Below are 25,660 nucleotides of genomic sequence, written 5' to 3'. Positions count from 1 at the left end.
CTAATGCAGAGCAGAGTGTCCTAACTGCAGCAAAACGAGGTCTGACCTTGGGACTTGGACCCCAGCCATGTCTAAAGCCTAGGGCCATTATGAAGCCCTTTCCAGCACAGGATGGGGGTCTTGCAGACCACCAAAGGCAGCAGAGGCAGGCAGGGCTGGCAGCAGCACCTTGCTCTGCCCCATGAGAAGTGCAGTGCCCTCCACACTGGCCAGCTGCTGGCCCTGTGCCCTCGCACACAGCTAGCATAGGGAGCAGGGAGAATCCATAGCTTGTGAAATCAGTTATGCTTAGGGAGCAAGAAGGCTGTGGCTGATATTTGCTCTGAATGGGTATCTCCAGCTGCAAAGAGATCACAGAATCTTGGAATCAGAATTGCTTTGGTTGGGAGTGACCTCTGACACCATCCAGTCCAACCAACCACCCAGCACCACCATGGCCACTGAACCATGTCCCCAGCTGCCATGGCCACAGGTTTCCTGAACACCTCCAGGGATGGGGACTCCACCACCTCCCTGGGCAGCCTCCTCCAACCCCTGACCACTCTTACAGCAAAGACATTTTTCCTCCTCTCCAACCTAGCCCTCCCCTGGCACAATTCCAGGCCATGTCCTCTCCTTCTATCACCTGAGACTAGACAGCAGAGCCCAACCCCCACCACACTGCAGCCTCCTCTCAGCAATGTAGACAGCACTGAGGTCTGCCCTCAGCCTCCTCTTCTCCAGGCTAACCACCCTCAGCTCCCTGAGCTGCTCCTCCCCAGCCCTGTTCCTCAGCCCTTCCCCAGCTTTGTTGCCCTTCTCTGGACCTGCTCCAGCCCCTCAGTGCTTTTTGGAGTGAGTGCCCAAATCCAGATCCAGTATCTGAGCTGTGGCCTCACCAGTGCCCAGTACAGGGGACAGGGACCTCTCTGGCCTTGCTGGCCACACCAGCACTGATCCAGGCAGGGATGTTGGTGGCCTTCTTGGCCACCTGGGCACACTGCTGGGTCACGTTCAGCCAGATGCCAACCACCAACCCCAGCCCTTTTCTGCTGGGCAGTTTCCAGCCACTCTGCCCCAGGCCTGGAGAGTTCGTGGGGGTTGTTGTGACCCAGGTGCAGGACCCAGCACTTGGCCCTGTGGAATCTCATACAGCTGCCCTCAGCCCACCCCTCCAGCCCGGCCAGGTCCTCTGCAGAGCTGTCCCACCCTCAGTGCTGCATGGCAGTAGGTGCACAGCACACGGCCCAGGGCCAGCCCGGGGGAGCTGTGGCATAAGGACAGTTTCTGTGGAGTTAGAGCCCAGGCTGTGGGGTGAGCAGAGCAGGTAGAGCTGCTCTGAAGGACTGGCCCTTGCCCGTGGGTGAAATCCAGGCCCATTCCTGGAGACTCCCATGCAGACTGCCACTCAGAGAAGAGGAGGTGCCCTGCTCTGCCCCTGCTGCTGGCTGCTCTGGGCTGACTGTGAAGGTGCTGGCTTCCAGGCTGCTTCAGAGAGCTGCTGCATGGCAAAGGAGAGCAAACCTCGCATTTCTGAGGCTGGCCTTGGCATGAGGGGACAGAAGCAGTGTCATTTGTGCCTTGGCATGAGGACACAGAAGCAGTGTCATTTGTGCCCTGGCATGAGGACACAGAAGCAGTGTCATTTGTGCCCTGGCATGAGGACACAGAAGCAGTGTCATTTGTGCCTTGGCATGAGAACACAGAAGCAGTGTCATTTGTGCCACATGTGACCTGACAACCAGGTGGGAGGGAAAACCCACAGCAGAGGGACTCACACAGGTACCCTAGGGTTCACTTGGACAGGGTCTTGGAGGGCAGTCTTCAGTGGTCCATCTCACCTGCAAGGTAGCACTGCATCCCAGCCCCTGCCTGAGGTCCCAGACTGTCCCTGGGCCTTGCCACGTCCCACACCAGTGTGAACTGAGCTGGGCCACAGCTGCTGCAGAGCTCACAGCACAGCCTGGTGGCCCAGCATCCCCAACCATCCAAACTGTTGGCCAAGCTGGAAAGGAGAGTCTGTAACATGGAAAAAGGCAGCTGGAAGCTCCCAGGAACTGCAGGGTGCCCGAGGCAAGCACTTTTCCCATCCCAGCCAACCTGCCCCACTGACAATGACCCCCAGCACTCACGGCCAATTCCTGACACAGCTGTGACCAGCTGTGGGAGCACTACACCTGTGTGCAGAATGGGAGTAATTTGCTGTCCTTGAATGCCACCTATAGGTTACTGGTTTCTGAAAGCATCCTGAAGCCAAGCCATGGGAGGCAGAGGGCAAAATGCAGGTCTGGATTAAAGCTGCCAAACCCTCGTGTGCTTACTTTGATTCTGTGAGGTCGCTTTGTGGCCACGTCCAGCTCAGGACAAGTTGTGTTCACTGGGTGCAGATAACAGCTCCTGTCTGTCCGAATTTCCAGAGCTCACACGTGGTCATAGCGGCTCACTCATGAAACTGCCTTCAGCAGCTGCTCTGCTGCAGCAGCACAGTCCCCGGCTCCAGCTAACGCAGCCTCCCGCAGCCGCTCCGCGCCGCCTCGCAGGGCCACGGGGAGCAGCTGTGGGAGTGAGGGCAGCCAAGGGCTGAGCTGCAGGCAGTGCCACAGGCAAAGCAGGAGCCGTCAGCAATGCAAACCGAGGGGCTGCTTCCCCAGCACTGCCTGATGAGGGACCTGGGGCGGCTTAGTGTGGAGAAGACTGAGAGGGGATTTAATCAATGTCTATAAGTGAGGGCTGGGGGTCAGGAGCGGGGGGACAGGCTCTGCTCACTGCACCCTGGGACAGGACAAGCAGCAGTGGATGGAAGCTGCAGCACAGGAGGTTCCAGCTCAGCACAAGGGGGAACTTCTTGACTGTAAGGGTCCCAGAGCCCTGGCACAGGCTGCCCAGAGAGGTTGTGGAGTCTCCTTCTCTGGAGCCTTTCAAGGCCTGTCTGGATGCGTTCCTGTGTGAACTGAGCCAGATTGTGTGGTCCTGCTGTGGCAGGGGGGCTGGACTGGATGAGCTTTGGAGGTCCCTTCCAACCCCTGACATCCTGTGAGCCTGAGATCTCCGGAGAGCAGGGCTCCAGCACAGCAGCCAGCACTTGGGCAGACAAACGCCAGTGCTGCCCTCATGCTCCCCTCCTTCACTGAACCACAGAATCCCAGACTCACAGACTGTCAGGGGTTAGAAGGGACCTCCAAAGCTCATCCAGTCCAACCCCTGCCAGAGCAGCATCTCCTATACCACATCACACAGGAACACATCCAGGCAGGTTTGGAATATCTCCAGAGAGGGAGACTCCACAGCGCCCCTGGGCAGCCTGTGCCAGGGTTCTGCCACCTTAACAGGGAAAAAATTCCTCCTCTTATTTCCATGGAACTTCCTCTGCCTCAGCTTCCACCAGTGCCCCTTGTCCTGGCACTGGACATCACCCGGCAGAGCTGGCTCCAGCCTCCTGCCACTCACCTTTGCGTCTTTATAACCATTGCCAAGGTCACCTCTCAGGTTCCTCCAAGCTACACTGTCTCAGCTCCCTCAGGCTCTCCTTCCCCAGCTCTGTGTGCTGGCTGTGACAACCCTTTAGTCAGCTGGGCTCAGCTGCCCCAGCTGTGTCCCCTCACAGCTTCTTGTGCACCCCCAGCCTGCTCACTGCCTTGCCTTGTGTAAGGTCTGTCCGGCAGTAGGGACAGCTTCCCTGTTCAACCAGCACTGTTTGGCCTGCAGCAGGGGAGGCTCAGGGCAGAGCTCATTGCTGTCTGCAGCTACCTGAAGGGAGGCTGTAGCCAGGTGGGGTTGGGCTCTGCTGCCAGGCAACCAGCAACAGAACAAGGGGACACAGCCTCAAGCTGTGGCAGGACAGGTTCAGGCTGGATGTTAGGAGGAAGTTGTTGGCAGAGAGAGTGATTGGCATTGGAATGGGCTGCCCAGGGAGGTGGTGGAGTGGCTGTGCCTGGAGGTGTTGAAGCCAAGCCTGGCTGGGGCACTTAGTGCCATGGTCTGGTTGGTTGGGCAGGGCTGGGTGCTAGGTTGGGCTGGCTGAGCTTGGAGCTCTCTTCCAGCCTGCCTGATTCTGTGTGTGGCTGTTGGAGATGAATTTCTAGCTCAGACATAACCAAAAATTAGGAAGAGAGAAATTTAGACGTGGAGAGAGAGAACTTAGACTGGAGCCTCTTAGTGGAGAGGTGAACATCCCAGGGATAGGCAACAAGGGAGAAGTTAATATCATTTCATTGGCGCACCAAAGCCTTTCTGCCTGGAAGCACAGCTCAGATCTGGCCCTTAGCTGCTCCTGCTCCAGCCACAGCTCTCTTCCTCGGGTGCTGTTTTGGCTGCTGCTTTGCTGCTGCTGGACCCCATCCCCGTTTTCCTCAAGGTTACTATTCTCTGTACTGTTTATTCTCTCTGTGCTGCAAGATTTAGTTTAAACTGAAAAAATACAATTTCCTTTTGCTGGCTGAATTCACTCTCTCTGGGGCAGGCCTGTAATAAGTTACTGGGGGAGGGATCCACTCTAACCCACCACACACAAACCCAAACCACAGCCCCATAGAGCCTGTGACAATGAAAATGAACTGGCACAGCCAAAACCTACATGCAACAAAACCTTGGAAAGACTGCACTGTACACAGCATCCTTTAGAAGGATGTCACAGGGCATTTTGCAACAAATGAGTTTCAGATCATTAGCAGGGAAGTCAATAATTGACATCATCTGTGGCTCTGCTCGGTAGTAAGAGACTTCTGAAGAATGCATTCAACCCTTAACTTTATGCTGTGTCCTTTCTGTTTATTCATAGTTTCCTAATTAGAGTGGAAATGTTCCCGTTCTTCAGCTCTTTAATAACACCAAGTTCCTTTGGGAACTGCCTTCTTCTGGCAGTGTTTGACAGAACAAATTAAAGCACCCAGAGATGGGCAGTTAGTTTCAAAGAGGAGTCAGTTTGCCAGCTGCTGAGCCTGACCTGCACTGTCCTCAAGGCATTCCCAACAGGCCACCTCCCAAGGAGCATGCTGCAGGGCTGCACTGCCTCACCCTGCTCAGGCTCAGGGCAGCAGGTTCACAGTGTAAGGACACACTGTACCCCAGCGTGTGCTGGCATGCACTTGGCAGCACGTCTGGGCAATGCTGCTACCTAAGCACTCAGGCAGCCCAATGTGACTTCTGCTGCTGTGACTTCCCTGAAGTGCTTGGGAAAGAGGCAGATTTGCTTCACATTTCTCATAGAGAGCTTCTAAAAGATGTGTAAATAAAACCATAGAGTCAACCAGGTTGGAAGAGAGCTCCAAGCTCACCCAGCCCAACCTCGCACCCATCCCTGCCCAACCAACCAGACCATGGCACTAAGTGCCCCAGCCAGGCTTGGTTGCAACACCTCCAGGGATGGCAACTCTACCACCTCCCCAGGCAGCCCATTCCAATGCCAATCATTCTCTCTGCCAACAACTTCCTCCTAACATCCAGCCTGAACCTGCCCTGGCACAGCTTGAGGCTGTGTCCCCTTGTTCTGTTGCTGGTTGCCTGGCAGCAGAGACCAACCCCACCTGGCTACAAACTCCCTGCAGGCAGCTGCAGACAGCAATGAGCTCTGCCCTGAGCCTCCTCTGCTGCAGGCTGCACACCCCCAGCTCCCTCAGCCTCTCCTCACAGGGCTGTGCTCCAGGCCCCTCCCCAGCCTTGATGTCCTTCTCTCAACACCTTCCAGCACCTCAACAGCTCTCTGCAATGGAGGAGCCCAGAACTGGACACAGCACTCAAGGTGTGGCCTGAGCAGTGCTGAGCACAGGGGCAGAAGAACCTCCCTTGTCCTGCTGCCCACACTGCTGCTGAGCCAGCCCAGGATGCCATTGGCTCTGCTGCCCACCTGGGCACTGCTGCCTCCTCTTCAGCTCCTCTCTCCCAGCACCCCCATGTCCTTCTCTGCCTGGCTGCTCTCCAGCCACTTTGTCCCCAGCCTGTAGTGCTGCTTGGGGTTGTTGTGGCCAAAGTGTAGAGCCCTGCACTTCCTGTCTGAGCAATTCACACCTGCATCCGCAGAGTGTCAGAGTAGCTGTGTATTTAAGAAAGGGTTTTATTCCACTGTGATGTCTGCAAGACACTTACAATGAGATTGGTGTGATAGGAGCTTGGGCTTTGATTGGAGCCATTGCACCTCCAGCATCATATCAACTTAGCCAGGGGATGTGGGTTAGGAACTTCCCCCATACACTCCTGAAATGTAGCAGAGCAGCTCAGACAGCTTGGAAGTGAGTTGAAGCTCTCCTTACAGCAAAGCTAGGTTGGCAAACACTATACACTGTATATTTACAGGCATTTACCATTAGACACAAATTAGAAATAACACAGAACGTCAAACTGCCTCCTGGGCAAAGAAACTGCCCCAAAGCTACTGCTCAAAGCTACCTCCCTTCTTTCTCCCTCTCCGCCTCAGACAGGCAAACAAAGCCAAAAGCCAGCAAGGCCTCTGTGTTAGTTGTTAGCTGAGATTAGAGGAGAGATATTAGAGCAGATTGAAGGAGAAACAAACAGAACAACGTCCCAGGACAGAATGAGGGGTAATTGTTTTTACTGGGGATTTTCATCCCTCTCAGCAGACCAGTGAATGATGTAGACTTCATCACTATTTCTTTTCACAACCAATGACCCAATTTCTCTGATTAAAGTATCCCAAACGGCCTCAAACAGCACAACAGGCAATGTCCTAATGGAAGTGTAATGCATGGTCAGAGACTCAGCTGATGTGAGAGGTGCTGGGAGCTAAGACAGCTCCTAGAAATCACAGTATCACAGTATCACAGTATCACCAAGGTTGGAAGAGACCTCACAGATCATCAAGTCCAACCCTTTACCACAGTGCCCAAGGCTAGACCATGGCACCAAGTGCCACATCCAACCTTGCCTTGAACTGCCCCAGGGATGACGACTCCACCACCTCCCCGGGCAGCCCATTCCAGTGCCCAATGACTCTCTCAGGGAAGAACTTTCTCCTCACCTCCAGCCTAAATCTCCCCTGGCACAGCCTGAGGCTGTGTCCTCTTGTTCTGGAGCTGGCCACCTGAGAGAAGAGAGCAACCTCCTCCTGGCCACAACCACCCCTCAGGTAGTTGTAGACAGCAATAAGGTCACCCCTGAGCCTCCTCTTCTCCAGGCTAAACAACCCCAGCTCCCTCAGCCTCACCTCGTAGGGCTGTGCTCGAGGCCTCTCCCCAGCCTCGTTGCCCTTCTCTGGACACGCTCAAGCATCTCAGTGTCCTTCCTAAACTGGGGGGCCCAGAACTGAACGCAGTACTCGAGGTGTGGTCTGACCAGTGCAGAGTACAGGGGCAGAATGGCCTCCCTGCTCCTGCTGACCACACCATTCCTGATGCAGGCCAGGATGCCACTGGCTCTCTTGGCCACCTGGGCACACTGCTGGCTCATGTTCAGGTGGGTATCAATCAGCACCCCCAGATCCCTCTCTGTCTGGCTGCTCTCCAGCCACTCCGACCCCAGCCTGTATCTCTGCATGGGGTTGTTATGGCCAAAGTGCAGCACCCTGCACTTGGAGCTATTGAACCCCATCCCATTGGCCTCTGCCCATCTGTCCAGGTGGTCAAGGTCCCGCTGCAGAGCCCTTCTGCCCTCCAGCTCAGTCACATCTGCCCCCAGCTTAGTGTCATCTGCACACTTGCTGATGACTGACTCGATGCCCTCATCCAGATCATCTATGAAGATGTTAAAGAGGATGGGGCCCAGCACTGATCCCTGAGGCACACCACTAGTGACTGGCTCCAGCTGGATGTGGCACCATTCACCACCACTCTCTGGGTCCGGCCCTCCAGCCAGTTCCTAACCCAGCACAGAGTGTTACCATCCAAGCCATGGGCTGACAGCTTAGCCAGCAGTTTGCTGTGGGGGACAGTGTCAAAGGCCTTGCTGAAGTCCAGATAGACCACATCCACAGGCCTCCCCACAGCCACCAAGCAGTCACCTGATCATAGAAGGAGATCAGGTTAGAAAGGCAGGATCTGCCCTTCCTAAACCCATGCTGGCTGGACCTGAGATCTTTGCCATCCCTCAGGTGCGCAGTTATTGGCCCCAAGAGAACCTGCTCCATCAGTTTCCCTGGCACTGAGGTCAGGCTGACGGGTCTGTAGTTCCCAGGTTCCTCCATCCGACCCTTTTTGTGGATGGGGACCACGTTGGCAGTTTCCAGTCTCCTGGGACCTCTCTGGTGAGCCAGGACTGCTGGAAAATGATGGAGAGTGGCTTGGCCAGCTCAGCTGCCAGCTCTCTCAGCACCCTGGGATGGATCCCATCTGGTCCCATGGACTTGTGGGTGTCCAGGTGGCTCAGCAGGTCCTGAACTAATTCCTCATGAATTTCCAGGGGAACACACTGCTCCCCGACCCCATCCCCCAGGTCAAGAGGCCACTTGCCCTGAACTCCTCCCTCCTTGCTGTTGAAAACTGAGGCGAAGAAGGCATTCAGGACCTCTGCCTTTGCTTCATCATCAGTTATAGTGTTCCCCTCCTGGTCCAGTAAGGAGTGGAGGCTCTTCTTGCCCTTCCTTTTAGCATTGATACATTTATAAAAGTGTTTTTTGTTAACTTTCACGGAAGTGGCAGCCTAAGTTCTAGCTGAGCCTTAGCCTCTCTCATTTTTCTCCTACATAGTCTGGCTACCTCCTTAAACACATCAGGAGAAGCCTTCCCCTCCTTCCAGAGGCGATACACCCTCTTTTTCTCCCCCACTTCCTTCAGGAGCTCTTTGCTCATCCAGGCTGGTCGCCTCCCCCTGCGGCTCATCTTTGGGCACATGGGAACTGCCAGTTCCTGTGCCTTCAAGAGCTCCTGTTTAAAGTAAGTCCAACCATCCTGGACCCCTTTGTTCTCAAGAACTGCTGCCCAGGGGACATTGGAAATAAGTTCCTTGAGCAAATTGAAGTTTGCCCTCCTAAAGTCCAAGGTGTAGGTTTTGTTGCAGTGCCTCCCTACCTCCCTGTATATTGAAAACTCCACTAACTCGTGATCGCTACACCCCAGGCAGCCTCCCACTATCACATCTCCTACCAGCCCTTCTCTGTTGGAGAGCAGCAGGTCAAGCTGAGCTTGACCCCTGGTAGGCTCGCTTAACAGCTGGGTCATGAAGCTGTCCTCCATGCACTCCAGAAATCTCCTGGACTGCCTCCTCTCTGCTGAATTAAGTTCCCAGCAGATATCTGGCAGGTTAAAGTCACCCACAAGGACAAGATCTGAAGATCTTGAGACAGCCTCCAACTGTTTGTAAAATATCTCATCTGTTCCCTCATCCTGGTTGGGTGGTCTGTAACAGACTCCAACCAGGATGTCAGATTTATTAGTCCTACCTCTGATTTTAATCCACAAGGTCTCTACCCCTTCATCCCTCACCTCAAGCTCAATGGCAAGGAGTGACTCTCTAATATACAGGGCCACCCCTCCTCCTCTTCTCCCTTGCCTATCTCTCCTGAAAAGGTTATATCCCTCCAGTATAACAGCCCAGTCATGCCTGTCGTCCCACCAAGTTTCTGAAATGGCAACTACATCATAGTCCCCCTGGTGGACCAGGACTTCCAATTCCTCCTGTTTGTTACCCAAGCTGCGTGCATTGGTGTAGATGCACTTCAGCTGGGCTCTCGATTCAATTGTCCTTAGTTTCCTTCCATCTCTCTCCTTCTCAGAGAGAGTAATTTCCTCACCCACCCCCTTCAGACCTAGTTTAAAGCCCGCCTAATGAGCCCTGCCAACTCCATTGCCAGGACTCTCCTGCCCTTCCTAGATAACTGCACCCCATCACAAGCCAGCAGGTCCGGCGCAGTAAAAGTTCCCCCATGGTCAAAGAACCCAAAACGCCGCCGCTGGCACCATCCCTTCAGCCATTTGTTGACATCGTAGGTTCTGCTATTCCTCTCTGTGAACTCCCTTGCCACAGAGGGAACTGAGCAGAACACCACCTGTGCTCCTGCCCCATCTATCAATTTCCCCAGGGCTTTAAATTCCTTTTTAATTGCCCTGGTCCCCCTCTTTTCAATTTCGTCGCTGCCAGCCTGTATTACCAACAAGGGGTAATAATCAGAGGACTGGATTAGGTTAGGGATTCTCCTGGTGATGTCCCTAACCCGGGCACCAGGAAGGGAGCAGACCTCCCTGTGAGACGGGTCGGGACGACAAATGGGTCCCTCTGTCCCCCAGTAAATCAGTGCACGGTGGATCGTCCCCAATTATTAATTGTCAAGCCTGGCCTTTATAGGCCAAGGCAGGTTTTGTCTCCTTACAGGTTAAGGTCGAGGCAGAGGACCAGTTCCTGACCACCTGACCGGCACCTGGGAAAGGGAGAGCCAGCTACACAAGAGATGGAGTCATATCACCGGGGTGGCCAGTGGATGATGGCATCAGGACCCACGGACTGTGACCTCTAGCCATGGACTCAGAGCATCTAAGGCTCTGCCATGAACTTGGTTGCTCTACCGGGAACAGAGCAATTTTCTAATTGACTGTGTAGCTTTATTTAATACTGTTTGGGGCTATTGTTAAGCCTTGTTAAGTATTGTTAAATATTGTTGGGGCGATTAATGTGTTATATATTGTTAACGTTGGAAAAGGCTAAGGTATATATATATTAATAGGTTACTAAATTGAAGGGGGATCACCTATCACTCAAGTTCTAGACAAAGATGCTCATTACCACCGGGGTGGGATGTCCTGGAGTCCTGTACCCCTAAAGTCCTCTCCTGCCCAGACTTCGGGGGGAAAAGGGAAAGCTGCCTGGTTTCCCCCCCCCTCTCCTGCCCTGCAGCCATGAAGGGGGGAGGACTGCCCCATGAGTTCCCGCGCTGGAGCCAGGCTGGGATTGGCCGTGCGCTTTTGTGCCTAAGGTGTGGTAACTCTGCCCTTTGTCTAGCCAAGGTTATAACTATTGGGGGTCTTCCTGCCTTTGGGGGTCCCGCTTTGGAGTTTGCCTGTGCCTGGACGTATGTGTCTGCCGGAGCTCACACACCCCCCTCGACTGGACTGCAGAGAGCTTCAAAGGGATTACTTTCCTATTGACACCTTTGTGTGCCTAACGACCCTTAACGACCTCTTAACGATTCACCTGCAGCCGTTGAAAGGGAGTGAGAGAGAGAAACAGACCACACGAGTCAGCCTGAGTGAGTTATTTGGCTCAGCTTAATTTAGTAAGAAACCGCTATTAATTAATAGCTAAAGCCTTTTCCAACTTCTGACTTCCAAAATAGTCAGATTATTGATAGTGTCCCTGTAGGTAATTCTCATGCGACTGAATCTGCTTATTAAACTAAATTAATCTTTGTATATATAGTTGTGGGGGTGGGTTTTGGGAAAATAAAAATAAAAAGAAAAAGAAACTATTTTTGATAAATTCCTGACTTGGCCACATATTAATTCCTGCTCTCTGCAACACCTGCACATAAAGAAGCTTCTTCTGACAAACCTGGGGACAAACTTGGCTTTGTCATCTCAGCAGGATCTGAGATGCGAGTAGGACTTGCCGGTGTGTGACCTGCTAAACTGGATATTGAGCTAAGACAACTTGTGCTCATCCTTTTCTGCCAGTAAAGGCAGGTTTTGGCATGGCTAATGGCAAACTTCTTCCCTCTGAACAAAACAGCGCATTTGTATGATTCTGATGCTGGCTGCACTTCAGCTTTTCTGTGTGTCAGTTGCCAGCAGCTTCCTCAGATGAATCAGCTTCTGTCCCTTAAACTGAGACAGGCAGATGTTAGCCAAGTGTCTGCACAGTGCTTTGTTCCAAATAGTATAAAGAGGACTTTCTTGGATTTATATTCTGCCAAGAGGACTGGTTGAGGCTGTGCTAAAAACTCATCCAGTAAACAAAAGGCACAGAAGGCATCCTCTGTTTCAGCTCAGGGTGAGGCCTTTGGGACACTCACAAAAACCTTATTTCACGTGCTCTGAAGTGTCTGTGTGACAGCAACACTTGGGTTTGTTTCTACAGGATGCAGAAAAATGAGCTAAGATTCTAGCACTGCCTTTTGGCCAGGAGGCTACCAAAGAGCCTTTCAACTCATTTCTAACACACAGATGCACAGCAAACAAAGCTTTTCCATCACTGAGCATCCATCTAGGCTGACAGTTTGCAAGCATCCCACCAAGAGTGGAACCCTCCCAGAAGAAGCCTGTGCCAGGCTGAGTCTCTCACAGCAGCCAGCATCTGCAAGTCATCATCCTGTTACTGTCAGGTACAGAAAGCCTTGCTGCTAGGTAGGACACTTGGCACAGCCTCTCGGCTCCTTCACACGGAACATGCTGCTTTGGCATGGATAGCTGGAGCAGAGGAGGAAATAGACACGGGCATTGTTTCCATTACCCTTCCAGGGAGAGGCTCATGAGGCAGCATTTAGGCTATAAACAATTCTGGGGAGGAAACCTGAAGAATCTGACAGCAGTATTGAATTGGACTCTACCTTTGTAGCTGCTCTTGCCTGAAATGGAAACAGCCTGGGAGGGGTTGCCCAGCCCCCTGGGTCTTCTTTTAACGACAAAAGGAGCCAGAGCCCAACAGGAAAGCAACAACCTTTTTAGAAGAGGCAAATAGTATCATTTGCTATTATTTATAAAGCAATATTTGGGGTGTGTGAAAACCAGGCCCATTTATAACAGTAAGTCAGGTCTAATTCCACTTAATCTGTCCTCGGTTCAGTGACCATTAAGGAAGCCACTACTGTTCTACAAACGCCTTAAAGGCACAGGAGCAAGCAGCTGGGTGGCTACAAGAAGCTCCTGCACTACAGGTGGTGCTTGCAGTGCAGCCACCTCCAGCTGAACTGCTCCCCCTGTAAGGGTGAGTGGAGAGGAAGGCACAGCCTCCGCAGCACCTGCCTGCCCCGGCTCACCCAGCCCCCGGCACACTGTCAGAGAGAGAACACCACCCTTACAGCTCGTCGCCGGTGCTCTCAAAGCAGCCTGGGAGGGCTGCCATGCACTGCTCACCTCAGGGAGAAGGTGGCAGCCTTCCCTCTAGCCCTGGCAGGTAGCTGAAGACAGCAACTGCATCCCACTTCACTCTCCTACCCGGACAGGCTGCAGCTCCCGCACTGCTCCCCAGCCGTCAGCGCCAGCATCTCCCTGCAGCAGGGTGCGAAGTTCCTGTGGGGCAAGGCCACAGGCTCAGCATCTGCGGCTGGAGCTCAGCCTGTGCCTGGCCCTGCCCGCTGAGCGGGGCAGCCTCTCCCCCCTGCGCAGGCTGCTCCAAGGGCGCATGGTGGCGGTCAGCATCCCGTGTGGCTACAGTCACTTCAGCATCCCTCTGCAGACAGCAGGCAGCTGTCACTGACACTGGAAATCAGCCTGGGGAAAATGATAGATGGGGCGGGAGTGCAGGTGGTGTTCTGCTCAGTTCCCTCTGTGGCAAGGGAGTTCACAGAGAGGAACAGCAGAACCTACGATGTCAACAAATGGCTGAAGGGATGGTGCCAGCGGCGGCGTTTTGGGTTCTTTGACCATGGGGGAACTTTTACTGCACCGGACCTGCTGGCTTGTGATGGGGTGCAGTTATCTAGGAAGGGCAGGAGAGTCCTGGCAATGGAGTTGGCAGGGCTCATTAGGCGGGCTTTAAACTAGGTCTGAAGGGGGTGGGTGAGGAAATTACTCTCTCTGAGAAGGAGAGAGATGGAAGGAAACTAAGGACAATTGAATCGAGAGCCCAGCTGAAGTGCATCTACACCAATGCACGCAGCTTGGGTAACAAACAGGAGGAATTGGAAGTCCTGGTCCACCAGGGGGACTATGATGTAGTTGCCATTTCAGACACTTGGTGGGACGACAGGCATGACTGGGCTGTTATACTGGAGGGATATAACCTTTTCAGGAGAGATAGGCAAGGGAGAAGAGGAGGAGGGGTGGCCCTGTATATTAGAGAGTCACTCCATGCCATTGAGCTAGAAGTGAGGGATGAAGGGGTAGAGACCTTGTGGATTAAAATCAGAGGTAGGACTAATAAATCTGACATCCTGGTTGGAGTCTGTTACAGACCACCCAACCAGGATGAGGGAACAGATGAGATATTTTACAAACAGTTGGAGGCTGTCTCAAGATCTTCAGATCTTGTCCTTGTGGGTGACTTTAACCTGCCAGATATCTGCTGGGAACTTAATTCAGCAGAGAGGAGGCAGTCCAGGAGATTTCTGGAGTGCATGGAGGACAGCTTCATGACCCAACTGTTAAACGAGCCTACTAGGGGTCAAGCTCAGCTTGACCTGCTGCTCTCCAACAGAGAAGGGCTGGTAGGAGATGTGATAGTGGGAGGCTGCCTGGGGTGTAGTGATCACGAGTTATGGAGTTTTCAATATGCAGGGAGGTAGGGAGGCACTGCAACAAAACCTACACCTTGGACTTTAGGAGGGCAAACTTCAATTTGCTCAAGGAACTTATTTCCAATGTCCCCTGGGCAGCAGTTCTTGAGAACAAAGGGGTCCAGGATGGTTGGACTTACTTTAAACAGGAGCTCTTGAAGGCACAGGAGCTGGCAGTTCCCATGTGCCCAAAGATGAGCCGCAGGGGGAGGCGACCAGCCTGGATGAGCAAAGAGCTCCTGAAGGAAGTGGGGGAGAAAAAGAGGGTGTATCGCCTCTGGAAGGAGGGGAAGGCTTCTCCTGATGTGTTTAAGGAGGTAGCCAGACTATGTAGGAGAAAAATGAGAGAGGCTAAGGCTCAGCTAGAACTTAGGCTGCCACTTCCGTGAAAGTTAACAAAAAACACTTTTATAAATGTATCAATGCTAAAAGGAAGGGCAAGAAGAGCCTCCACTCCTTACTGGACCAGGAGGGGAACACTGTAACTGATGATGAAGCAAAGGCAGAGGTCCTGAATGCCTTCTTCGCCTCAGTTTTCAACAGCAAGGAGGGAGGAGTTCAGGGCAAGTGGCCTCTTGACCTGGGGGATGGGGTCGGGGAGCAGTGTGTTCCCCTGGAAATTCATGAGGAATTAGTTCAGGACCTGCTGAGCCACCTGGACACCCACAAGTCCATGGGACCAGATGGGATCCATCCCAGGGTGCTGAGAGAGCTGGCAGCTGAGCTGGCCAAGCTGCTCTCCATCATTTTCCAGCAGTCCTGGCTCACCAGAGAGGTCCCAGGAGACTGGAAACTGCCAACGTGGTCCCCATCCACAAAAAGGGTCGGATAGAGGAACCTGGGAACTACAGACCTGTCAGCCTGACCTCAGTGCCAGGGAAACTGATGGAGCAGGTTCTCTTGGGGCCAATAACTGCGCACCTGAGGGATGGCAAAGATCTCAGGTCCAGCCAGCATGGGTTTAGGAAGGGCAGATCCTGCCTTTCTAACCTGATCTCCTTCTATGATCAGGTGACTGCTTGGTGGCTGTGGGGAGGCCTGTGGATGTAGTCTATCTGGACTTCAGCAAGGCCTTTGACACTGTCCCCCACAGCAAACTGCTGGCTAAGCTGTCAGCCCGCGGCTTGGATGGTAACACTCTGTGCTGGGTTAGGAACTGGCTGGAGGGCCGGACCCAGAGAGTGGTGGTGAATGGTGCCACATCCAGCTGGCAGCTGTCACTAGTGGTGTGCCTCAGGGATCAGTGCTGGGCCCCATCCTCTTTAACATCTTCATAGATGATCTGGATGAGGGCATCGAGTCAGTCATCAGCAAGTGTGCAGATGACACTAAGCTGGGGGCAGATGTGACTGAGCTGGAGGGCAGAAGGGCTCTGCAGCGGGACCTTGACTGCCTGGACAGATGGGCAGAGGCCAATGGGATGGGGTTCAATAGCTCAAAGTGCAGGATGCTGCACTTTGGCCACAACAACCCCATGCAGAGATACAGGCTGGGGTTGGAGTGGCTGAGAGCAGCCAGACAGAGAGGGATCTGGGGGTGCTGATTGATACCCGCCTGAACATGAGCCAGCAGTGTGCCCAGGTGGCCAAGAGCGCCAGTGGCATCCTGGCCTGCATCAGGAATGGTGTGGTCAGCAGGAGCAGGGAGGTCATTCTGCCCCTGTACTCTGCACTGGTCAGACCACACCTTGAGTGCTGTGTTCAGTTCTGGGCCCCCCCAGTTTAGGAAGGACACTGAGATGCTTGAGCATGTCCAGAGAAGGGCAACGAGGCTGGTGAGAGGCCTCGAGCACAAGCCCTACGAGGAGAGGCTTAGGGAGCTGGGGTTGTTTAGCCTGGAAAAGAGGAGGCTCAGGGGTGACCTTATTGCTGTCTACAACTACCTGAAGGGTGGTTGTGGCCAGGAGGAGGTTGCTCTCTTCTCTCAGGTGGCCAGCTCCAGAACAAGAGGACACAGCCTCAGGCTGCGCCAGGGGAAATTTCGGCTCGAGGTGAGGAGAAAGTTCTTCCCTGAGAGAGTCATTGGGCACTGGAATGGGCTGCCCGGGGAGGTGGTGGAGTCGTCGTCCCTGGGGCAGTTCAAGGCAAGGTTGGATGTGGCACTTGGTGCCATGGTCTAGCCTTGGGCACTGTGGTAAAGGGTTGGACTTGATGATCTGTGAGGTCTCTTCCAACCTTGGTGATACTGTGATACTGTGATACTATCCAAAGTCCATCTCGCATGAGAAGTTCCAGAGAGGAAAGGCAGGAGAGGTGCAGCGGCAGAGCGCTGCTGCCCGCGGGGCTGGCGTGGAGCAGCAGCCGGCAGTGCCAGCAGTGTGACTGTGCTCAGGAGGGAGGCAGCTTGGAAAACAGGAAGATTTCAGCAGAAGAGATAAGTGTTGCTGTAAAAAATGGCAGCCACTATTTTAGCACTCATATGAGAAAGGCTATAAATAGGTGGGTTTGAGTATGTAGCATGCAAGGCACAAGAGAAGACAGGCCCTGCTCATGCTCTTGCTGCCTGGATTGTCCGTGCTGCAGAAGCAGTTAGAGCCACCAAGGTGCTCTAAACCTGAGCCAGGGACAGAAGCTGTGCTGAAGATGGGACAGGGACTGTCCATGGGATATGTGGATGGTTCTTCTCCCGTGTTTATTACCTCATGATTTAGAGGAATGGCTGTAGGTAGGCATCAGGTAAGACATGGAGGGAGAGAGAGAGGAGCAGGAAGAGGCTGGGATCTCATCCTGCAGCTGGGCCAGTGTGCATAAAGCAGCAGGGTGTAGGTAGAGCCCTTTCCACACCTTTCTGCTTTCACTGGCTAGAAAGTTTAAACTGTCTCATTTTTAGCACTAGAATCCTGTCCTTTCACACAATCACAGCAGCATGCAGGCTGGCAAAGCCCCTCAGCATCACCAAGCCCATCCTAGAACCCTGCTCTATAAGGTTCACCTTAAACCATAGCCCCAAGCACCACAGCCAAACCACCCTGAAACAGAGCCAGGCTGGGTGACTCCAACACCTCCCTGGGCAGCTCATTCCAGTGCCTGACCACTCTCTCTGGGAAAAACACTTTCCTAATGTCCAATCTAACTCCCCCCAGCCTCGGCTTGAGGTCTTTCCCACTTGTTCTGTCTCCAACTACCTGTGAGAAGAGCCCAGCAGCAGCCTCTCCACAATGTCCCTTCAGGTAGACAGCGATGAGTCTCCCCTCAGCCTCCTCTTCCTCAAACTAACCATCCCTGGACCCCTCAGTCATTCCTCATAAGATTTATTCTGCAGGCCCTTCACAGCTTCCTTGCCCTCCCCTGGCTCCAGCACCTCCACATCTCTCTTGAGTGGCAGTGCCTGAAACTGAACACAACACTTGAGGTGTGGCCTCACCAGAGCAGAGTCCAAGGGCAAAATCGCCTCCCTGCTCCTGCTGGACACAGCATCTTTAACACAAGCCAGGATGCCACTGGCCTTCTTGGCTGCCTGGGCACACTGCTGGCTCCTGTCTGTTACAACCCCCAGCTCCCTTTGTGCCAGGCAGCAGCTCCCCAGCCACACTGCCCAACATCCACACCTTTGGGATGCTATCTTCAAGGAATTTGATCTCAGAGCCTTGGTCCACCTGGGGCATGCCAGAGGCATGGTCTCATCAGGCTAAAGAACCCTTTGGTAGGCCTCTAGGTGCAAGCAGGCTGGATATTTCAGCAGAAGTACATGGAAATACATGCAGTATGAAAACAATCAGAGGAAAGCTGGCAGGCAAACGCTGCGCACCGCCCAGGGACTGCATTTTACCAAGCCATTTCAACCCCTTTTTGCATTTGAGCATTGCAAGGGAGAGGAGTGCCAAGGATAAAATTAAAGGGAAGCAGGCAGTAACTTGGCACTCTGGGACAAGGGGGACAAGAGGTGCTGCAGATGGGAGAACACATGACGGGAGATCCGCGGTGTGCTGCAGCTTCACAGAGCTCTGCAGGCGCAGCCGGAGAGGCATGGGCCAAAGGGAGAGGGTGGCATGAGCCTTCAGGGTGAGTTGAGACGAGGGTCAGGAGGCAAGATCACCTTAGCAAAGTGGGTAGAGAGAGGGAAAGGGAGGCCAGATTCAATGACAGTGCAGTGTCAGCTGAGGGTTTGTAATTTTAATAATGCAAAATTCAGTAAATAAAATGTTAAAATAAGCAACTTTAATAATTCATTGCAAGGCTTCCTATTTTAGGGCTGTTATTTTGATTCAGTTGCTCAGTGTCATTGGGTGTCCTTCCCTTGTAACCATGCACAGGGCTTTGGAAGTGGCCAGTGAGGTGTGCTCCCAGAGCTGGCACTGAAGCAGGACCCTGGAGCTGTGAACCAGTTACAGCCTGGCCTGTGCCTCTGTTTCGCTTGTGCTAAACCAGCAGCTTTCTGCAGGTCTGAATCCCACTCAGGACATCAATAGCTGGCATCTTCCAAGCTCTGTGCAAATATTAACCAATCTATGCACACCTTGGCTGCTTCTGTCAGCTGTGGGAGTGAGGAGCCAGAGGCTGCATCGAAATGTAGAGATTATGCTGTGTTTATCTTTATCTGTAAAAGCACTTGTAGGTGCTTTTGGGAGAGCTGAGTAGCTTGCATGCAGAAGTACATAACCTTCACCAAAAGGGATCTTTCTGATGATAGACTTTATTCCTGATGCTGCACAATGACAGCTGCAGGTGTAACAACAGCTCAAGTGTCACGGGTGGGCAAAGGCTCCCAAAGACAGACAGGTTTGGGGTAGCTGATTGCAGACTTCTGAGCTTAGCACTGATCCCAGGCCAGCACAGGGAAAAGACTGAGCATGGCACATGTTGTTGGAGAAGCCTGCTGGAACAGTCTTTACTATCAGCACAGGCTGGAGGAGGAGGGAATGGAAAGTAGCCCTGAGGAGAAGGACTTGGGGGTGCTGGTGGGGGAGAAGCTGGACAGGAGCAGGCAGTGTGAGCTGGCAGCACAGAAGGCCAAGGGCAGCCTGGGCTGCATCCAGAGCAGTGTGGCCAGAGAAGGAGAGAGGAGATCCTGCCCCTCTGCTCTGCTCTGCTGAGACCTCACCTGCATTGCTGGGTCCAGCTCAGAAGCCCTCAGCACAGGAAGGACATGGACCTGGTGGAGAAAGTCCAGAGGAGGCCACAAAGATGCTCAGTGGGTTGGAGCAGCTCTGTTGTGAGGACAGGCTGAGAGAGCTGGGGGTGTGCAGCCTGCAGAAGAGAAGGCTTCAAGCACACCTAAGAGCAACCTGCCAGGACCTGAAGGGGCTACAGGGAGGCTGCAGAGAGACTGTTTGCAAAGGGCTGCAGGGACAGGACGAGGGCAATGGCTGCAAAGCAGAGCAGAGCAGATGGAGATTGGCTGTGAGGAACAAGTTCTGCAGCAGGAGGCTGCTGGAACCCTGCAACAGGTTGCCCAGGGTGGTGGCTGAGGCCCCATGGCTGGAGCTATTCCAAGTGAGGCTGGGCAGGGCTGTGGGCAAGCTGCTCTAGTGGAGGATGTCCCTGCTGAGTGCTGGGGCTTGGACTGGATGTCCTTTGCAGGTCCCTTCCAGCCCAGCCCATTCTGTGATGCTGTGAGTGCCAGGTGTGAGTGTGAGGAAGGCTTACAGCACTCTTCAGTGGAAACAGTCACAGCCCTGTTAAGTGTCAGCTCTTTAATGGTAGCATTTAACAGTGAAATATTGCCTGCATTTCTGACAAGCTTAGTTAATACAAAGTGACAGCTGACATCATACACTTAGATCTCTGCAGGTTGTTTTCCTGACACAGTGCCAGATCCTGATTAAAAACATTTAACTGAACCACTGAAGCATGCACTGACAAAAAAAGGTTTAAAAGTAGCTAATGAACAGATCTCAGGAATAAATCATTGCTGGAGTCTTTTCTCTAGGATTCAATGTGTTCAGGCTCTTCACTGAGCAGCAGAGGCTCAGCACATCCCAGACCTAGAGGTCTACCTGCTCAGCTTCTCACCAGCACGGAAAGGATCTCCTGAAGGCCCCTACCTTGGTACCCACAAACTCCCATCTGCTCTCTTTTCATTTTATTACTTCTGTCATTATTTTACCCTGACCAATTCAGGCTTCACAGTGTTCAGGGCAAAGTCCTTATTCCTGAGGACTTTAACGAAGGCCCCCAGCAGCACATGTAAACAACCAAATTTCCAGCAGTTTCTTGTGCCAAACCCATGGTCAAAGCCAGATTGCTCTGTGCCTCTGAGGACCTCTCCAAATGAAAGCACTAGGCAGAGAGATTTGGGCTGGAACAAGCCCCTGTGTGTTACTGCTGCTCTGCGGTAGCTGCCAGCCACACCAAACAGCAGGCAGAGCAACAGTGGGACCGGTACCTGCACCTTACCCTGCCCAGCAGAACACTCTGCACACTGTGGCTGAAAACAGAAGATTTTGGCCTTGATCATATACACATGAATGTATGAAATGGTGCAGCCCCAGCCCCTCTGCAAACCTGAGCAAACCTCTCTCCAGAGCCTTGCTGCTGGGGTTAACAGCTCCTGGCTACAGCAAGCGCACAAACTGGGACAATGGAATTTACATCACACCCAGGAGATACATTTACATTCAGTGTCAATCTGATTGTGGCACTGAGCAATCCATGAGGAAACTGAGGCAGCCTGAGCATAACAGAGAGAGGCTTCACATGGCCACCAGTGGCTGTGAAAAATAAATCAGCAAGGCAGCGGTGATCACAGAATCACAGAATGGGTTAGGTTGGAAGGGACCTCAAGGATCATCCAGTTCCAACCCCCTTGTGCCATAGGCAGGGACACCTCCCACTAGAACAGGTTGCTCAAGCTGGCCTTGAACACTTCTCTGGGCAACCTGTGCCAGTGTCTCACCATCCTCACTGCAAAAACTTCTTCCTAACATCCGCTTTCAATCTCCCCTCTGCTAGTTCAAACCCATTCCTCCTCCTCCTGTCATGACAACAGTCCCTCCCCAGCCCTCCTGCAGCCCACTTCAGATACTGGAAGGCCACTCCAAGGTCACCTCAAAGCCTTCTCTTCTGCAGGCTGCAAAGCCCCAACTCAGCCTGTCCTCATAGCACAGCTGCTGCAGCCCTCTGAGCATCTTGGTGGCCTCCTCTGGACTGGCTCAAACAGTTCCATGTCTTGCTTGTGTTGGGGAGTCTGTGAGCCTGTGGCACCAAAGCAAGAGATCTGTCATTTATCATGCAGTTAAGGAGGCAGCAAGAACCTTAGCATCCCTTTTGGGAAGCTGCAGAGTTGTCCTGCAGTCAGCAGCTTCACAGGATCCCAGGATCCCAGGCTCACAGGATGTTAGGGGTTGGAGGGACCCAAGGAGATCATTGAGTCCAATCCCCTGCCACAGCAGGACAATACCAACACAGATCACAGAGGAACACATCCAGACAGGCCTTGAAAGGCTCCGGGAAGGAGACTCCACAACCTCTCTGGGCAGCCTGTGCCAGTGCTCTGGGACCCTTACAGTAAAGAAGTTCCCCCTTGTGTTGAGCTGGAACCTCCTGTGCTGCAGATTACACCCATTGCCGCTTGTCCTGTCCCAGGGAGCAGTGAGCAGAGCCTGTCCCCCCCTCCTGGCAGCCTTCAGATACTTAGAAACATTTAACAAATCCCCTCTCAGTCTTCACTTCTGCAGACTACAAAGCCCCAGGTCCCTCAGCCTCTCCTCATCAGCCATGCCCTCCAGTCCCCTCATCATCCTCACAGCCCTCCACTGGACCCTCTCCAGCAGATCCCTGTCCCTCTTCAACTGGGGAGCCCAAAACTGAAGGCAGTGCTCAAGATGAGGTCTCAGCAGGGCAGAGTAGAGGGGGAGGAGAACCTCCCTTGGTCTGCTGGACACACTCCTCCTAACACACCCCAGATCCCATTGGCCTCTTGGCCCCCAGGGCACATTGCTGTGCCATGGATGTTCTCCCCCAGCACTCCCAGGTCCCTCTCCTTGGGGCTGCTCTCCAGCAGTCACCTCCCAGCCTGGACTGCTGCAGTTTGTTATTGCTCCCCAGGTGCAGGTCTCTGCACTTGTCCTTGTTGGACCTCATCTGGTTCCTCTGTGCCCAGCTCTGTGCCCAGGGCTCTCTGGGAGGCCACACAGCCTGCAGCTGTCTCAGCCAAGCCTCCCAGCTTGGTGTCAGCAGCAAACTTGCTGAGCAGACTCTGTCTGTCTGTGCCCTCAGCAATGTCACTGATGAAGATGTTGAACAGGACTGGCCCAGCACTGATCCCTGGGGGACACCACTGGTCACAGCTCTCCAGCTGGACCTGGCACCATTGATCACCACCCTCTGAACTCTACCTCACAGCCAGTTCCTAACTCACCTCACTGCCTGCTCTTCCATCCCACACTTCCTCAGCTTGCTCACTAAACTGCCATGGGAGATGGTGTCAGAGGCCTTGCTAAGGCCAAGGTAGACTCCATCCACTGCTCTCCCTGCACCTACCCATTCAGCTGTGCATCACAGAATGCTACCAGGTTAGCCAAGCAGGACTTCCCCTTGGTAAATCCATGCTGACTGCTCCTGATAACCTTCTTCTCTTCCAAGTGCCCTGAGATGCCCTCCAGCAGGAGCCTCCAGGGCTGGAGGTGAGGCTGACTGCTCTATAGTTCCCTGGAACCTCTTCCTTGCCCTTTTTGAAGCCTGCAGTGCCATTGGCTCTGCTCCAGCCCTCAGGCACCTCTCCTGTCTGCCACCAGTTGGCAAAGATGATGGAGAGTGGCAAAGCTTCATCTGATCCACTTTATTAAAACACCACTTCTGTTTGAGATAAGAAGGTAGGGTTTGGGGTTTGGAGGGAGAAGAGTCTCCAGACTGTGGCAGATTGATCTGCAAGCTCAAGAGGACAGAGAGCTATTAGCACTCCAGCAGCTGCTCACCAGGGGAGATGTTCTTTATTCTCTTGCAGTGGTTCACAGGAAAGAGACTCCGCAGCCTCTCTGGAGAGCCTGCTCCAGGGCTCTGGGACTCTTACAGGAAAGAAGTTCTCCCTTATGTTGAGGAGGAACCTCCTGTGCTGCAGCTTACACCCACTGCTCCTTGTCCTACCCCAGGGAGCAGTGAGCAGAGCCTGTGCCCCCCTCCTGACCCCCAGCCCTCAGATAGTTATAAACATTCATCATATCTCCTCTCAGCCTTCTCCTCTCCAGATCATCCAGTCCAACCCACCTGCCAAAAGCAGGATCACCCAAGGTAGTACACAGAGGAATGCCTCCAGGTGGGTTTATGAAGTCTGCAGAGAAGGAGACTCCACAACCTCTCTGGGCAGCCTGCTCCAGTGCTCTGTCACCCTCACTGTAAAAAAGTTTCTCCTCATGTTGTGAGACACCAGCTGGAGTGCTGGGGCCAGCTCTGGTGCCTCCAGCACAAGGACACGTAAGTGTTGGAATGGGTCCAGAGGAGGCCACAAAGCTCCACTCCAACTCAACTTCCATTTATGAAAGAGGTCCAAGATGCACGTTTGAGCCATTTTACAGTCTGATTTCTCCCTGTGGCAATCACTTGTTTGCTGTGCAACACAGGCAGGCAGAAATGAGTTAGAGGATGGGCAGCTTTCCCAGTCTCTCTCCACACGCTGCCTTCACAGCAGGGATGAGGCTGCAGCTGCTACAAACAGCACACTGTCCTGTGCTTGCCCTGGCCTTTTCTGTACCCAGCTTGTTGTGCCTCTTGTTTGACAAGATCACATCTCTGCCAGCCTCAGATCATGCAGATCAGTTTAGCTCGGTTGGACATTTATAGAATCATAGAATCAATCAGCCAGGCTGGAAGAGACCTCCAAGCTCAGCCAGTCCAACCTAGCACCCAGCCCTGGCCAATCAACCAGACCATGGCCAGCACAGCTTTATCTTGCTGTTGGGAGTGCAGGGAAGCAGAGCTACAGAGAACGATGCTTGTTCCAGCCCCTCCGGGGTGGGAGGCCTGGTCTGGAAACCTGAACCCAGGTGTCTCTGGCCCCTGCTGGAGGGAGGACCCCCAGGTCAAGGTTTATCCCCCTGCCTCTTCCTGCCCAAGACACTATTTAAGAGGCAGAGGAGCTTCCTGTGGGCTCTCTGCTCCCTGCCTTCGCCTGCGCAGCACCTCCCTGCCGCTGCTGTTCCTGCCTAACCGCGTGGCCAGCCAGCTGCCTGCTGCCAGCCTCTCAGCCCAGAGACCCCACTGCCACCCCACCTGCCCTTGGAGCTTCCCCTGCAGCCGTAATCCTCCTGGACCTTAAATACCTTTTCTTACTGTTAACAGTTTCTTTTCAATTCCAAATCACTTCTAAGGCCATTTCCTTGGGTGCTTTATCACTTTTCTCCATAATTTTTCCATAATGGGAGAGGGAAGGCATCCTATACTTGTTCCCTTGGGCTTTTGGGCTCTGGGAAGCTTAAACAACAACAGTGCTCCATTGCAAAGCAAAACTTCCCTACATCATCAGCCTCTTTTGGAAGAGGAAACTGCAAGGCTCCTGCTCAGCTGTTACTAAGCTTTGACAGAATACAATGAAGACTGAATAAACATAGAGCAGTCCAGACCCAAAACTCTTTCTGGCATAAAGTGAACGCCAAGAGCTGGCTCCCAGAAGAGGTCCTGCAGCCCTTGGTCTTTCTCAGCTGCCCTGGGGCATTACAGCCATGCTCAGATCCACTCCGATGTTCCAGCAGACTATAAGAATGCAAGATGAGTGCTGCTGATGCAGCCCACAGGTTTGGTGAGCACTGTGCTCAACCACAGAGGAGTCCTGAAGCAAGGGCAGAAGGCAGAAACAATTCCCCTGAGCCAAAACAAAGCTCAGCCTTTCTGAAGCAGAGTTGTTGCCTTCCCTTGAACGCATGCTGGCAAGTTCTGTTCAGTTAATTGCCCTGTCCTCAGCACTGGTGAGGCCACAGCTCAAGCACTGGGTTCAGTTTTGGGCCACTCCAAGAAAGACATTGAGGGGCTGGACTGTGTCCAGAGACAGGTAACGAAGATGGTGAAGGGTCTGGAGAACAGGGCTGGGGAGGAGCAGCTGAGGGAGCTGGGGGTGTTCAGACTGGAGGAGGCTGAGGGGAAACCTCACTTCCCTCTCCAGCTCCCTGGAGGATGTTGCTCTGAGGTGAGGGCTGGGCTCTGCTCCCAAGTATCAGGTGATAGAAGAGAGGAAATGTCCTGAAATTGTGCCAGGGGAGGGTTAGGTTGGTGAGGAGGAAAAATGTCTTTGCTGCAGCAGTGGTCAGGGATCGGCTCAGGCTGCCCAGGGAGGTACGGGGAGCACCAGGCTGGGAACACTCAGTGCCCTGCCCCACACTGGTGCTGCCAACTGCAGCTGTGGGTTCCTGTATGAAAACAGGAGGGTTTGCACCCAAAGAGAAGTCCAGGTTGGATATTAAGAAGACTTTCCTTAGCTGGTGGAGTCCCCATCCCTGCAGGTGCT

The sequence above is a fragment of the Pogoniulus pusillus genome, chromosome 23, assembly GCF_015220805.1.
Source record: "Pogoniulus pusillus isolate bPogPus1 chromosome 23, bPogPus1.pri, whole genome shotgun sequence".
NCBI classification, from domain to species: Eukaryota; Metazoa; Chordata; class Aves; order Piciformes; family Lybiidae; genus Pogoniulus; species Pogoniulus pusillus.
Note: the sequence above shows the minus strand (reverse complement) of the source record.